Raw genomic sequence first — 15,658 nt, 5'->3', positions numbered from 1 at the left:
CGTTATCTGTTGGTAGCTCTGGAGGACTGCAGTTGGCTACCCCTGGGTTATGGTGTTTACACACGATCAGATATGCCGTGCTATGCGAGTCCCGATGAGATCAGATCGTATCTGGACTCGCATAGCACGGCATGCATGGAGTGGCACAATTTAGACTAAATAGTGCAGATCTGCACTGTATAGTCTTGGCTGCCGATTTTCGCTCACATGGGAGCGCGCATCGGCAGTGCATCGGGCTCGCAATCCCAAAAAAAGCATGCGATCTGCATGCGATATGGCTTCCGATGTTCACTATATCGGCAACATTGGACGCCATATCTGCCCGTGTGTACACACTATTAGAACAAACCATTGTGTCTAGTTAGTATTCAGTGTAAGGGAATTGTTTCTCTTGTTCTTGATTACTAATAAAGCTAATAGTGTAAATGTAAAAATACGAACATTAAAAATGACTGGTGTGCCCATAATATTCCAATTATTTTAAATCTTATCCAGTGCTGCCAGGCCCAGATTAAGGGCCTCATAAACCGTGTGCTGAAAATGTTCGAGGGCCTATTATGAGACGTGAAGGAGATGAGGTGAATGCCATGTAGGCATGTAGAACCTATACACGTTATGCCCCACAGTCTCCCAAAATATGTACAAAAAGTGCATCATTTTGTGTGGGACACACACATGCAATTTCAATATATGCCCTATGGCGAACTATTGGGCCAGCTGGTGATCATCATGATGCAGTTCCATCTGCCCCATTGTTAATCTGGCCCTGAGTGCTACATAACTATAATGGCCTTTTGTAAGACGATCTAACTCACTATTGGATCAGTACATTCTTTATGCAGTTACTTTAGTTTAAAAAAAAAAAAAAAGCAAATACATAAATTAAATATGGCATGTACTACCGTTAGCACTCGGTAAGGCAAAAATTGCCTTTAGATATTCTCACTTAAATTGTGGAAATGAGGGAAAACTAGTAAAATACAAAATGCTGGTGTGTACATACAACCTCGAAAGACATGAAATACTACTTGGGATTTAATTACGATTTGATAAACTGGCCCATGAAGCAGTTTATTTTTTTAATGTTTTGTGATTGTATTATTTTCGTTAGTTTTTTTAATTTGTTATAACTATTAATGCAAAAAAAATGACCCTGCTAATATTAGTCCAGACTGACTGTGGGTGGTGGCATCACATTTTGAAGGAGGATCTGCCCTCAATACAACTGAGGGTCACAGAAATTTTACAGCACCTGCATATTCTGTTTCTTTAGGATTTAGCAAGCTTACTTTAACTGTAAGCAAAGACTACATTTGCAGCTGTCACAAACCAATCTTTCCTATTCCAACAATATATATATATATATATATATATATATATATATATATATATATATATATAAATTGCATCAACCATGTGCACTGTTTCTGAGATTCTGAGAGTGCATTGTGGTTAGCTGTGTATAGGAAGCTGTTCCATGAGTTAATCTATAACTGGACTGGATGGGTATTTGTTTTATATGTTTATCTTAAACATAAATTCAGTATATTTTTCTACACTAGAATTTATTTCCCATTTCTGTATCTTACAGTGTGAGTGATATGCTTAAAGGTGCCCACACATGGTGCGATCATTGCATGCCTTTTGAACGCCATCGCATTCGCACGCAATGATATGATCGGGACCTCGTTCAAAAAGTATGTGCAGCACACTTTTTGATCTGTACGATGGGATGTGCGCGGGAGTACGCATCGCATCCCCCCCGCAAATTGCACCGTATATGGGCACCTTAAATCACAACTCACAAAGCATGATGGTGACTTACTGTATCGCTGATCTAATATAACCTGTGTTTTTCTTCTCATTCCAGCATTAGACATTACTGCACTTTTGAAGTCCTATTTATCGCAAATCCAAAGATATTGGAAGCACTTGGATCACTTCTAATCAAACCATTATGAGGTTGGTATTCTCTTTTTTTTTACATTTTAACTATTATTGTTGTTTAACTATGTTGTTGTACATTGTAATCTGAATTAATCTGATTAAATATTAGATTTTGATTGTATATACCGTATATTATTCAATGCGATCGATCTTAATATCCACATTTTAATAATTTTCTTCTTTTGGGTCATTATTTGATTTGGAGTTTAGGTTTAGGTTTAGGTTTTTCAGAATTGTAAAAAGGTACTCTTTACCTAGAACGGCGCCCGTCGCGGGCATCGCGGGTACATTTATGTATGGCCGCGACGCGACCGACGCGATGCCCCCGATTTCCCATAGGAATCAATGTTAAAAGCCGCGATGGACCCGATTTTACTGTTAAATGCCTCAATCCACCCGATTTGGCCATAGGAATCAATGTTAAATGGGCCACAGAGCCCATTAACCCTTAAATGTCCCCCCAAATTTTTAACGCCACCCCACGATCCACGCCAACCCGAAGCGTGGCGAGCGCAGCGAGCCCGCGAGGGGCGGCGGTACGCGTCCTCCGACCTTTTCATGCCCTACTATCCACTAGGGCGTGGTGTGAGAATATAATAGTGTGGCGAGCGCAGCGAGCCACCGAGCCCGAAGCGTGGCGAGCGCAGCGCGCCCCGCGAGGGGACGCGGATACCTTCACAGGTAAACGCGGCCCCTCGCGGCCTTCACAGGTGTCCGTGGCGACCCGGACACCTGTGAAGCCCGCGAGGGGACGCGTCTACCTGTGAAGGTATCCGCGTCCCCTCGCGGGGCTCGCTGCGCTCGCCACGCTTCGGGCTCGGTGGCTCGCTGCGCTCGCCACACTATTATATTCTCACACCACGCCGTAGTGGATAGTAGGGCATGAAAAGGTCGGAGGACGCGTACCGCCGCCCCTCGCGGGCTCGCTGCGCTCGCCACGCTTCGGGTTGGCGTGGATCGTGGGGTGGCGTTAAAAATTTGGGGGGACATTTAACGGTTAATTGGCCCTATTTGGGCTGTGTGGCCCATTTTACATTGATTTCTATGCCCAAATCGGGTCCATTGAGGCATTTAAGTGTAAAATCGCGGTCAATCAGGCTTTTTAACATTGTTCCCTATGGGAAAATCGCGGTGATCGCGGGCATCGCGGCCATCCCGATTTACCCGCGATGCCCGCGATCACCGCGATTTTTACCCCCGACGACCGCGATTTCAATCGCTGGCGCCGTTCTAGGTAAAGAGTACCTGTAAAAAAAATAAAAAAAATTAAATCTGTTGATAAATAGGTTGCATCCCCTATGGGAATTAGGATATTTTTAGAAACCTAACAAGGGGAGAATTGCTTGTGGTAGATTACTTCTGTAACACATAGCAACCATCAGTGGATAGAAACATAGAATTTGACGGCAGATAAGAACCACTTGGCCCATCTAGTCTGCCCCTTTTTTTAAACATGTTACCTCAAACCATATTTGATCCTTATTTTTTTGTAAGGATATCAATATGCTTATCCCAAGCATGTTTAAATTGTACTACTGTATTTGCGTCTACCACCTCTGTTGGGAGGCTATTCCACTTATCTACTACTCTTTCTGTGAAAAAATTCTTCCTCGCATTTCCCCTGAATCTTCCTCCCTCTGGATGCTACAAGTTAGTGACTGGGAGAGGGCTCTAAAACAAGTAAGTAGCAGAATTCTAACAATTTAGACCCATTGAAAGCATAAACATGTACAAAGATGCTGCAAGACATATTTATATGAGAACAAGGGACAGATGTACTGGTATTAGAGGTGCATGCTACATCCCAGGACAGGATTAGAGACTTTTGAACATGTCATAGTGGTCAATTTTACACCATGATCACCACTATGTGATAGCGGAGTCTGGGTCCATGACCATGGAAAATGCTGCAGGTCTGTATGGATGAGGGACCCTCCTGCAGAGGGAGGGTGTTCAGAGATCCAGCCCTGCTACAGGTACACAGTGGTGTGAGATTGTGCATCAGTAGCTTTTACTTGACTTGGAAGCCTATTAGTAAAGATATCATTGTTGCTGTAATTTTTTATGGGCGAAGCAAATTAATCATGATTTGTTATTGTATTGCCATAGCAATATGCTGAAACTGTCCTGAGCAATATGTTTTGTATATCTCTGGAGGCTCTGTATCTAAGGAAGGCAGGCCAGAATACTTGAACTGGAAGTCTAGTTAAAATTTCCATTATCACTGTCATTACTTAATACAGAAATCTATGTATAAATATATATTTATATGTTGGTAATCTACAATTACCACTATAAAATCTTAATAACTGTCATTGTATATGTTTTCCAAAAAAAAAGTTTATGATTGAGATGAGAGTTAACAGGCCATACAGTTGTTCTAGACATGGATGTTCCTTGCAAAACGCTTGGAAAAATATGAGTCTACAAGACTTAACCCACGATACTCTATAGAACAAAGCTCTATACCAGGCATGTCCAACGTTGGCCCTCCAGATGTTTTGAAACTACACATCCCAGCATGCTTTGCAATAGTTTTAGCATTCTCTAATCGCAAAACTGTGGCAAAGCATGCTGGGATGTGTAGTTTCACAACATCTGGAGGGCCAACGTTGGACATGCCTGCTCTATACTGTAGTTGTCAAAAGCAGCTTTTTTGGGCTCTGGGTTTGGTGGATGTAAACCCTTTCCAGAAAGATAAGACTTTGGGATAACACTCTACAAAGAGAAGTCCTGTCTTCATCTGCATGGGCCACACAACCTTCTGTGCGCTTAACAAAGAAGTAAGCATGATGTGAGAGATGCAGCCAATCTTTTGGGGGTCTGTGAGACTATTGTAAAATGTGCAAGTCTCCTGTTCCTTCTGTGAGAGTAGTTAAATATGGGGAGGGGGGTCTGATGCAGTGGCAGATTTAGGTGCCAGGCCGCCCATAGGCACAACATTCTTGGCCTGATCTCAAACCCCCCCCCCCCCCCTATTAAACGTGAGGGTAACTGGGGGGGGGGAGAGCGAGACGGTGGGCAGATAGAAGGAAAGAGTCTCACGGGCCTAGTGACAAATCCTGCCCTGGTCTGATGGCATGTGTGCAGTTTCAGTGTGCGCTCCCCCTCTACCCTTTCCCATTGAAATTGCATTTTGATCTGTATTAGCTTAAATTTTGTAGTTCGGAGTTGTTTGCCAGTCTCCACTGGGTGCGCTCGGTCAGAGGTGCGGCGTGTGACATCCACACCGCGACTCTCTGACCCCCAGGTTGACGGAGGACAGACGGCGTTGTTACACACCTGCCGCAGCTCCATCGTCCTGTACGTGGCAGTTACCACTGGACATGGCTCTCCCTCCCAGCGTACAGTGCACTGGTGTAGAGATGGCAGTTCTCACCAGGCACATACCGAGCAAGAGGTGATCCTACCCGCAGCGCTCTGTCAGTACCCTGTAATCCCACCACACGCATACCTCCCAACAGTCCCGATTACAGCGGGACAGTCCCGATTATCAGGGCCTGTCCCGCTGTCCCTCCCGCGGTCGGCAGTGTCCCGCGGTGAGGGGGGGCTGTTGGGAGTCCCCCTGTCAGCTGCTAAGCAGCGGGGAATAAACGCTGTGCGCATGCGCACAGCGTCTATTCCCGTAGCCAGGGGACTGGGGGCATGGCTAGAGGCTCACAGAGCCTCTGGGTCATGCCCCCATAGCGGCAAAATGGGGGCATGGCCTCGCGGAGAGCCACGAGTATAGGCCACGCCCCGAAATTTCCGGCTGCGTCCCTTCTCGGACTCCTCCAAAGTTGGGAGGTATGCACACGGGACCTTGTACCCACATAATTTTACGTAAAAGTAACACTGGGGTGATTCACCTTAAAAATTCCAGCTGTTTTACTTAATGTTTACAGACCTATAGGCAACCTTATTTGTAAGTTGTCGGATTCGAACATCATTTATTAAAAACGACATGATTATTTGTGACAAACTGATGCCTTGGCTAATACAATAAATATTATATCTACTAGGGAAACTCATAGGGCTGGGCCACACTGAGTGAGGATTCCTTATCCTTTTTAAATACACTTTCTGTGTTTTATGTTTATCACTATGTGTCTATATCTCGCAACATTTTAAAATATATCGAATAAAGGTTACATTTTATCTTAATCTATTCTTTAGTGCACCACACAGACACACACTTTTCTTTCCCCTGCAAGTTACTTCAGAACACGGTCACCAACACCAGAAATGAATGAACACATATGCTGCAATTGCTCAAAATGCTGATTTGTACTGTCAGCAATAAATATGTACTGTAAGTACTGTAAAAAAGAGTCACAATTGGAATTCTAGTAATCCACCAAACTGCATTAGTTAACTCTAGGCACAGACTATGAATTTAAGAGACCTGAACTCAATAACTAGAAAGTGCTGTGGACACTGAATAGAGTCATGTTCCAACAAGTGGTAGAAATTGAAAAATCATCAGGAAATGTGTGATGTAAATCCAGGATTGTGGATGGTATATTGTCTCACCATTTCCTTCTCTTGTCTCATTCTGTGCATCTGAAATAGACGGCTAGTTTGCTGTATATTTGATGCATTGTTGTATCCATGTAGAATTCATTTGTACAGGTCTAGTAGTTTAATGATTTGGCTTAAATAGTTGTATGATTTCTTACTTTATTTAAGAAGCTTCAAAAATATAATATATATAAGTTCTACAATACTGTATGTTTTCATGAAAATATTGCTTAGCTTATAGAATCTTGATTTTCATGTTTTCATAGCATCTTGTGATTCTACTTACATAGACACACATACTGTATGAATGAGGAACTGGGTAGTGAGTGAAGGGAGAGAGTCCATCTACTAGATCAATTCTGTTCATTATCGTTATCCACCCATATATTATTTCTATAGCATATATGATATCAGAGGAGCTGATGATTATCAATGCTGTTTAGCAACATTTGGTTAATAAAAGTTGTAAAGGGTACAGTATACGATCAGATGATGCTTGTTTCACAATGTTCGGGTTCAGGTTAGGATGCGATTAAGGTTAGGCTGTGATTAGTTATTGATACTCCCTTTGAAAATGCAAAACCCCATTTTTCACATGCCGACTGTCAACATACACAATATAGACATTGTGAATGTCAACACTTTCCCATGCCCTTCATAATGGTCTCAGGGCTATTTCACACTCTCCGACTCTTGCTGGGCGGTGAAACCCTGCAATGACAAAAGCCGTGCCGTGCACAGTAGTTAATAATGGACAGGATTGTGTCCATTCAGACGGGACGGCCACAGCCCGGCCGTCCGGTTGCAGTCGACTGTCACCACTGGAAGGGACAGCTGCCGGGCTGTGGCCATCCCCACTATTGTAAACTGCTGTGTGTGGCACGGCTTCTTGGCTGTGCGGGGATTCGCTGCCCGGCAGGATCCGATGCGTGTGAAATAGCCCACAGGCTAACTATGTAGTGCAACATTATACTTTTACCCACTGTTTTTTTTTCTAAATTCAAATTAAAACACCTGGTGGCCTGGCCTTAGTGCAGTCAGGTAGGTAAAATCATGCAAGTGTTGACATTTTTAAGTTATACACAGAACATATGACTTATATTCCATATATCAGAATAGTATTGCAGAATAATTACACACCCAGCATCAATATATTAAATTATGCAGAGATAATAAAACTTCATTTAGGTTCAGGTGCCTCAACTTGCATCAGAGCTTGATTAGGGAATGCTAATTTATTTTCCTGTGCTGAAACATTTTTATCCCACATAAGTACATCTATGCAGTTAGAAGCTGCCTGCTGCTTATTATTTCTGTAACATTCCCTATGTCTTTCAGCTATCTGTCAATGATTTCCTGAACATTTTTCTCTGTTTCCCACAATGTATCTGCTAGTGTTATAAAGCTCTTATGGTACGTACACACTTGGCGATATAGTGAAAGATATCGCTCATTTCGGCCCTTCTGAGCTATAGCATTCATTATATTGGCTAGTGTGTGCCCTCTACCTGACTAACGATGCGCCTTCTTGTGGGTCGTTGACCCCCTCCGCCATTTGTCTATGTCAGTGTTTTTCAACCACTGTGCCGTGGCGCACTAGTGTGCCTTGAGCTGCTCCCAAGTGTGCCCCCAGATCTAGAGATGCCCAAATAAGTTTATAGCCACCACCAGTTCAATGGTTATTTAATGGTCTCTCTTTTTTTTCATGTAAAGGACAATGCATTTTATTTTTGTTACCTGTGGGGACCAGTGTGATTGTTTTTTATATGGAGGCCAATAGGTTTTGATTTTTCCTGTGGGGGCCAATGTGTTTTGCCCTGTGGGGATCTCATGGTGTGCCTTGGCAATTTGAAAATCTTATTTAGGCAAGGTAAAAAGGTTGAAAATCACTGGTCTATGTACAGACGAGGGACTGCATTGTAAAGTGTTTATGTTCTTGCCGGCACCCTGCTGGGTCCGATATTGGTGGCCAAATCCTACCTCCCAACTTTCACAGAGTAGCAGTAGGGATGCTCACGCACGCTGAAGGAGCGGCGAAAATTTTGAGGGCATGGCCTATACTCCCTACTCTCCTGCAAGGCCACGCCCCCATTTTCATTGCTGTGAGGCATGAATAGACACTGTGCACATGTGCACAACATCTGATCGTGGGTGACAACTGCCCCCAACAACCGAATCTCCCCCCCCCCCCCCCGCATGCGGCGCGGGATACTGCCGGCCCCATGAACAAAAAACTCTTTTTGCATTGCTGCTATGGGGTAAATACAGTATGTTCCCCATTAGAGCATGCTGTTAAACCTCTTCACCCCATCCCCCCAGGACCTGAGCCTCGTTTAACTCTTGTTGGGTCTTGGTGCCGTTTTGAACAGTTTCCAGAAAGGGGTGTGGTCGGTCACCGTGCTCTAACATTTGTCTACTACTGAATGCAGGATTTTCTCATTGCTGTATTTCGTAAAGGGTGGTAACAAGTTAGTTATGACAAGGGTGTTAGCTGGTCATGCTGTTACTTGCATCATTTTAATGAGTGCCTAATTTATTAAACTGACATTGACATTGTCTCATAACAGTATACTGTACACTGTACAACAAATTATTGCTGGCAACTCTCAAATATCCCTTTACAGAGCATATCATTTACAGCTGTCTTTCCAATAGTGTGTGCAGTGGGTTTTTACCAGGTTTCCCTCATTATCCTGCCTCCTGATATTTAATACAGCAGTCTGAGTTTTAAATAGCTTGTGGAACAGAGCCATGAATACAGAACCTCACATCGCATTGCGTCCTACATTATTCATTAATGGAAAATCTGTTGCTGTACATGATTTGAACGCGTTGTCACTTTTTTTTTGTCCTGGAAATCCAGGTCATGGGAAACTTTCTATGGGAACGTCGGCTTGTGACAGAAAGCATTATTGTTTTGTTTTATGTCTTTATAGCGACCAATCTTCTGAACTGACTTATGACTCTTTGGGGAGCACCAGCCCAGCATTGCAGTTGTTCGGAATGCAATAATAATCATGTATGGACTTCTCCAGACATTTCCTACACAGTATATTATTATTATTATTATTACACTTAGCATTTTTCTGCTTGGTTGGCCTTTGCTGTTCTTTTATATACCAATTCTATGAAACTTGGAGAAACTGTGGTAAAACGTTAAAACGATGTTCTAATGCATTATCCTGGTAGATAATATGCATGAAATTATTAATAGAAGAGTGGGAGTGAGGGGGCAGTAAAGTACAGTAAGCGTAGAACGCACAGTAAATGCATTCATTGTGTGTGTTAAACTAATGTTTGTCAGCATGTAGCCTTTTCATTCACGTTGAACCAGTGTCAGTACCTCATGAATATTAATCAGACAGTGACTCGTTTCATTTGTGCTAGGCTGCATTCTAGTCTTGCCCATAAAGTAACCCTGGGTTCACCCTACACCAATGGATCTGCCGACAGGGAGACCAATTGGGTAAACACACACACACTTACCAGCACACTATTATATTCCCCCTCTATGTCCACTTGGATAGTAAAGTATAAAAAAAAAAACTTTTTTATTTTTAAAAACGTGAAAAACTCATGTCAACCTTATTTGTGTCGACCTTTTACCAATGTCGACCTTGGGTATGTCGACCATTGTGTAACAAGAGTAATAAGAAGAGACTGGACAACCTGTTGTCAGATTATTTTTAATTAAAGAAACAAAATTAATTTTGTGGAGAACTCTGCTGACTAGATACATTTTGCCATTCATCAGTCTATACCATTGCACTTATACATAAATGTATTTCTGGGAGTCTGAATAAAGGACTTTAAGGCAAAAGAGGATGACAAGGTAAGCATCTGTGATGCGCCATGAGGCGCAGGGATGCAGCGAGGGACAGCACTGCGGCTGAGCCAACATCTGCCATAGCTACTCTCTTTAGCTTGAGACCTTTAGCTCCAAGGCAAGAATGCATTATATTGTTTTGAATATCTATCCAGGGCTGTACAGCAGTATAGATGTGATTTATTAAACTCTTCCCTGCTAGAGAGAACAGTGATACAATGCAGAAAATGCAAAGCCTTACACACAATGCTAAAGGATACGTAAAAACGAGTTTTACGTGCACATATTTGTACATTTGCTAAACTTAGCACCTGGGGACAAGTCCTGTTTATAAAACAAATATATACTATAAGAACCTGTAGGTCTTTCAAAACCAGTGCTTCTATCTCCGTTTAGCCAAAACCATTGCAAATATACTTTTATGAATATTATTGAGCAAAGTAGTACGCATGCCATCCTACATTTATCTGCTGTCACTTTTTTTTTTTTAAAGGTAATCTCTCTGAGCGCTGTTTATTGAAAGAGCTTAATGCTTAAAATTATGTTGAGGTTTTGCATAAAACCAAAACACCAAAGCAGATAGGTGCGATTCTAATTTAATATTCTAACCCCCCCCCCACCAGCATTTGGGGAATATTGGGACAGCTGTATTAAGCCTGGTGAAGTTGATAAAGTGGAAGGTGATAACACACCAGCCACTCCTAACTGTCATTTTTCAAACATAGCTTATTGGCTGGTGCATTATATAAACTTGTATTGCATCTCCACTTTGGGGGTGACGATGGATGACTTGCAAAGCTGCAAATTTCGCAGCTTTGCAAGTCATTTAAATGCTGCCCGCACGTTCGCCCACCCGCCCCAAGCATCGGAAAAAATCATTCAATGGTCGACGACCATTGAATGATTTTTCCAGCGCTCGCAGTTCTAAGTCAGTCTCTGCTGGCCTTAGATCTGCTGCACCCTGACATCCGCTTATGCCAGCTGCCCTCCCCCCCCACCCCCATATCACCTCCGAATTTCCATGGGAAAACCCATGAGACGCTGTGCGTTCCCATGGGTGAGACCACTGCCCGCTGCTCCACGCCCCTCCCGCCGGCACTGCTGTGTGCGAACAGACGGCGAATAATCATTTATTTGCCATGCCCACTTGCACCAATCGGCTGCACATGCACAGAAATGTATATCCGCATGCACGGTTGCTAAACATCGCTCTCCTGTGTGAACACGCAGGGGAGCAATCAAACCATAATTAGTCACAGGCTTAATACGTCTGTCCCATGGTTTAGTTATGTATACAGGTTGAGTATCCCTTATCCAAAATGCTCGGGACCAGGAGAATTTTGGATAACGGATTATTCCGTATTTCGGAATATTTTAATATTTCAATGATGTATTTTGAAGTATCTTGCATTTATGCTGTATAAACACATAATATACACACAAATATATTTTATTACCACATAAAATACACACAAATTTATTTTATTTGTTCAAAAAACAAGGTTTCAAAATGTGAAACAAAATGTGTGTACTATCTCAGCACTGAATTTGAATGCCAAGCAATCATTGTCTTGCACATATATAGTGCCAGTTACATATCATGTCCCCAGTGATGCTGTTACAAATGTCCCCAGTGAGTTTTTAGCAAAAAAAAAATTTGTTTTCACTTTCTGGAATGTCTGGTTTTCGGAATAATTCGGATAACGGATATTCGGATACGGGAAACTCGACCTGTAGTTGTTCATTGAAAGCAATGACCTTGATCAAGTGTACATCTTACTTCCTTCTACTTAGTTTGGGAAGGTTTCCACGTGTCACCCATAGACCACTATGAGACAATGGATTAGAATACATTTCTGGCACCAGAAGGTATTAAGAAAAATATAAGAAAATACATACCTCCCAACTGTCACGATTTTAGAGGGACAGTCCCGATTTTCGGGTCCTGTCCCTCTGTCCCACCCGCGGCAGGCATTGTCCCGCTGCGGGGGGTGGCAGTTGGGAGACCCCCCAATCTAGAAGAATAGACGCTGTGCGCATGCGCACAGCGTCTATTCTCGTATGAAAATGAGGTCGCGGCTAATTAGCATAAGCCGCACCCTCATTTGCATACGCCCCGCCCCCTTTTCGGGCGCTCGCACGGCTTCGCCGCGCGAGTGTCCCTATTTCTACAAATCAAAAGTTGGGATGTATGGAAAATATACGTTGTCTAGTGTTAACTAGACCATGAGTGTGAGTTGCCTGCAGGTCTCTAAATGTCCGCATTCTTTATACAAATGGATTGCTACTGTATGTAGCTGTAAACACATACCACCCCACTTTTTGTTTATGCGAGAGCAGATGTCATGATCTTTATCAGCACTTCACACCAACACCTTGCTAGGTGCAAAGGATACAAGTGTTGTGGGAGGCTGAAACAGTTGTGTGTTCAGCAGAGTTTGTGGTTATAGTTATAGCAAGCTGCTAGGTAAATTGGGTTCATGCTCCAAATATCACTGCATTGTGCTTTTCTGATGTAACAAACTGTGCCAGGTGTATCATTTCTAGTTGTAATTATCAGACTGCACAAGGGCAGGAAATCTGCATCTCTATTAACCAGAACCTGGGCAGCTGCTAAGTTGTGTGCAGTTGGGTTGTGTGTAGCTGTGAAGTGTGGTAGCGCAAAGTGCAATGAAATATTAATAATATTTTTTTAAATATATATATGAGAGAAACAGGAAAAAAATGGGCAACCTACCTATCCACTCTGCACGGTCTCAGCCCCCACTAGTTTCAGGGCGAAACCCCCCCCCCCTATGAACCTTCTCGCCATCCTCGAAACCTGGCTCTCCTCCTCTGACTCCTCCATCCCTGGTGCTCTCTCCTATGGGAGCTTTACTTTCACCCACTCTGTAAGGCCTAGCAAATGCCAAGGTGTTGGAGAGGGCATTCTTTTCCCCCCAAACTGCACCTTTCTCATTGTCCCATCTCACTTCAATTACACATTTCTCTTACTCAGCAACCATCGATACCCGCATCTCTTCTCACGTGCAATCATTCATCTCTTCCTACGACAACATGCCCCTGGACAACTGAATACAGCTGAAATATCCCTACATCTCAGCTGTATTGTGTACTGAGAATTGAGCTGCTAATTGTTACCTGTGCTCTGTTTTTTAGTTTTTCTGTTCCTGTGTACCGTATATAGCTCTAATACCCTTTTTCTACCAAAATCACGGGTCTGGCCAGGATTTTTTGCCTGGGGTTTTGCAGATCTACCTGGCTTAAACTCTGTTTCCACTGCTCCATAGTCCCAGGTGTTTCCTGGGTTGCCTTAATTTCCACTGACAGGCAAAGTCCAGCAAAGCCAGTGGATGTCATTCCAAATTATTGTGTCACTCAGGGGCGGATCCAGGATAAAATGACAGGGGGGGCACCATGATAAAAAAGGGTTTGGGTGGGGAAGGGGCGGTGTTAGTGGTGCCAGTGTACATGCTAAGAGAGTGGCAGGAGAGGGTGGGAATGGAATTAAAAATAGGCCCTGGCATTTAAAGTACGCAGGCCCACCAAGGCGACAAAAGTGAAGGATGTAGTTGTGCGAGCGCCAAAGGCGCGCTCTGGAAAAGGGTGTGTGGCCACTCAACAGGGGGCGTGTCAACACCATATACAACTTCTACACATTATGCAACAAAATACTAGACCCCATTATACTTGCCCCTTACACATGATGCCAAATGGAATGAGCCAAAATTGACATAATGCCACATGGATTGTGTCAAAATTCACATAATGCCACATGGATTGAGCCAAAATTTACATAATAACACACACGGATTAAGCCAAAATTCACATAATGCCAAATGGATTGTGTCAAAATTCACATAATGCCACACGGATTGAGCCAAATGCATAAAATGCCCTACGGATTGAGCCAAAATTCACATAATGCCACATGGATTGAGCCAAAATTCACATAATGCCACACGGATTGAGCCAAAATTCACATAATGCCACACGGATTGAGACAAAATTCACATAATGCCACACGGATTGAGCCAGAATTTACATAATGCCACACAGATTAAGCCAAAATTCACAATACACTTCATAAACAGGGACATTGTCTACCAAAGGCTCGCATTAAACATTTACAGTACACCATAATGTCCATTACACGTTAAATTACACGCCATTATGTCCATTATGTGTTATGCCAAACACCATAATGCCTATTAAAAATTATGCTACATAAGTGCTGCTTCTCTACATGCTCATTGCCAAGGGTTCCATGCTCATTGCCAGAGGTTCCATGCTCGTTGCCATGTGGGATTACATGCTCATTGCCAAGGGGGAATACATGCTCGTGGTAAATGGGGGACAGCCGCCGCCAGGCAGAAGTGATAGCCACTGACAGTGGCAGAGCCTGGCTGTATTCAGAGCACTGCAGGTCCCGGCTATTTGAAATAATACCCCTTTCACACCAGAAAATGCATTCCCAGGTTGGCCCCTTTTACACCAGCCTAGTCCCTGCATTTTCTGGTGTGAGGGGAAGAGAAAACCACCCCTCCCCCCTTTAACCAGTTATCATATTTAACCGGCTATATCTTCGGAACCAACTGACCCATTTACATGAGACAAGTATTATATTGAAGAACTTTTGAGTGGGCTTTGAATGATTTTGGTCCAGTGAAACTGGAACGTTTGGTTCCAGAGTAATCTGTCCTCAAAGAACATGAACAGCCATGAAATTACATTTCAAAAATAAAAAAATCGGTTTACACGCAATATCACTGGAACCGATTGACCGATTTGGACCAGACTGGTATCATATTGAAGGCCCAGCGATTTGGAATTGAATGTTATCAACCACAAGCTTCTGTGATGCCAGGGCGGGAACTGGCAGCCGTTGGAATCGGGTGGGGGTCGGAATTGACGGGTCCCATATTATCCTATGGGGAAAAAACGTTACAGGTTTGCCAGGCGATATCTCCGGTTCCCGGGGGGCTAGAGACACGGGGCTGGGCTCGTTGGAAAGCCCTGGTCCTCAGCTACAAAATAAATGACAGGGGGGCACGTGCCCAGGTGCCCCCCCCTGAATCCGCCACTGGTGTCACTATAAGTAATTAGGTATGATGTAGGATATGCAGTCAATTTACCTACAGCCAAAATACCGACCACCATTGACCGACAGTTAAATTACTTTCACTTTTTGACTCTATATTTTGACCATCAGGATTTTTACTGTAGGTCAGTGGATACCAACCCTGGTCATCAAGTACCCCCAACAGTGCATGTTTTCCAGGTCACTCAGCAGGTGCACGGGTGCATTCATTATTCAGACACATTTTAAAAGATCCTCAGGTGGAGCTAATTATGTCACCTTTAATTCTGTGTGGAGACCTGGAA

General features: G+C 43.3%; 1 protein-coding gene across 8 annotated transcripts in view; it reads left to right on the top strand.

Annotated features, from left to right (window-relative positions):
- Positions 1-15,658, top strand: part of CSGALNACT1 (chondroitin sulfate N-acetylgalactosaminyltransferase 1) — a 352,935-nt gene that overhangs the window by 208,546 nt on the left and 128,731 nt on the right. For 5 of the 8 annotated variants that reach the window (XM_083175360.1, XM_083175374.1, XM_083175383.1 and 2 more), the window contains one exon: positions 1,871-1,962. The exons of the other annotated variants lie outside the window; for them this stretch is intronic. The gene's annotated coding sequence lies outside the window, so the exon portion shown is untranslated. The remainder of the gene's footprint in view (positions 1-1,870; positions 1,963-15,658) is intronic. 8 annotated transcript variants of the gene reach the window in all.

Source organism: Crinia signifera, chromosome 1, assembly GCF_055691185.1.
Source record: "Crinia signifera chromosome 1, ASM5569118v1, whole genome shotgun sequence".
In the NCBI taxonomy this organism is placed as follows: Eukaryota; Metazoa; Chordata; class Amphibia; order Anura; family Myobatrachidae; genus Crinia; species Crinia signifera.
The sequence above is the reverse complement of the archived record's forward strand: the minus strand, read 5'-3'. Positions and strand labels throughout refer to the sequence as shown.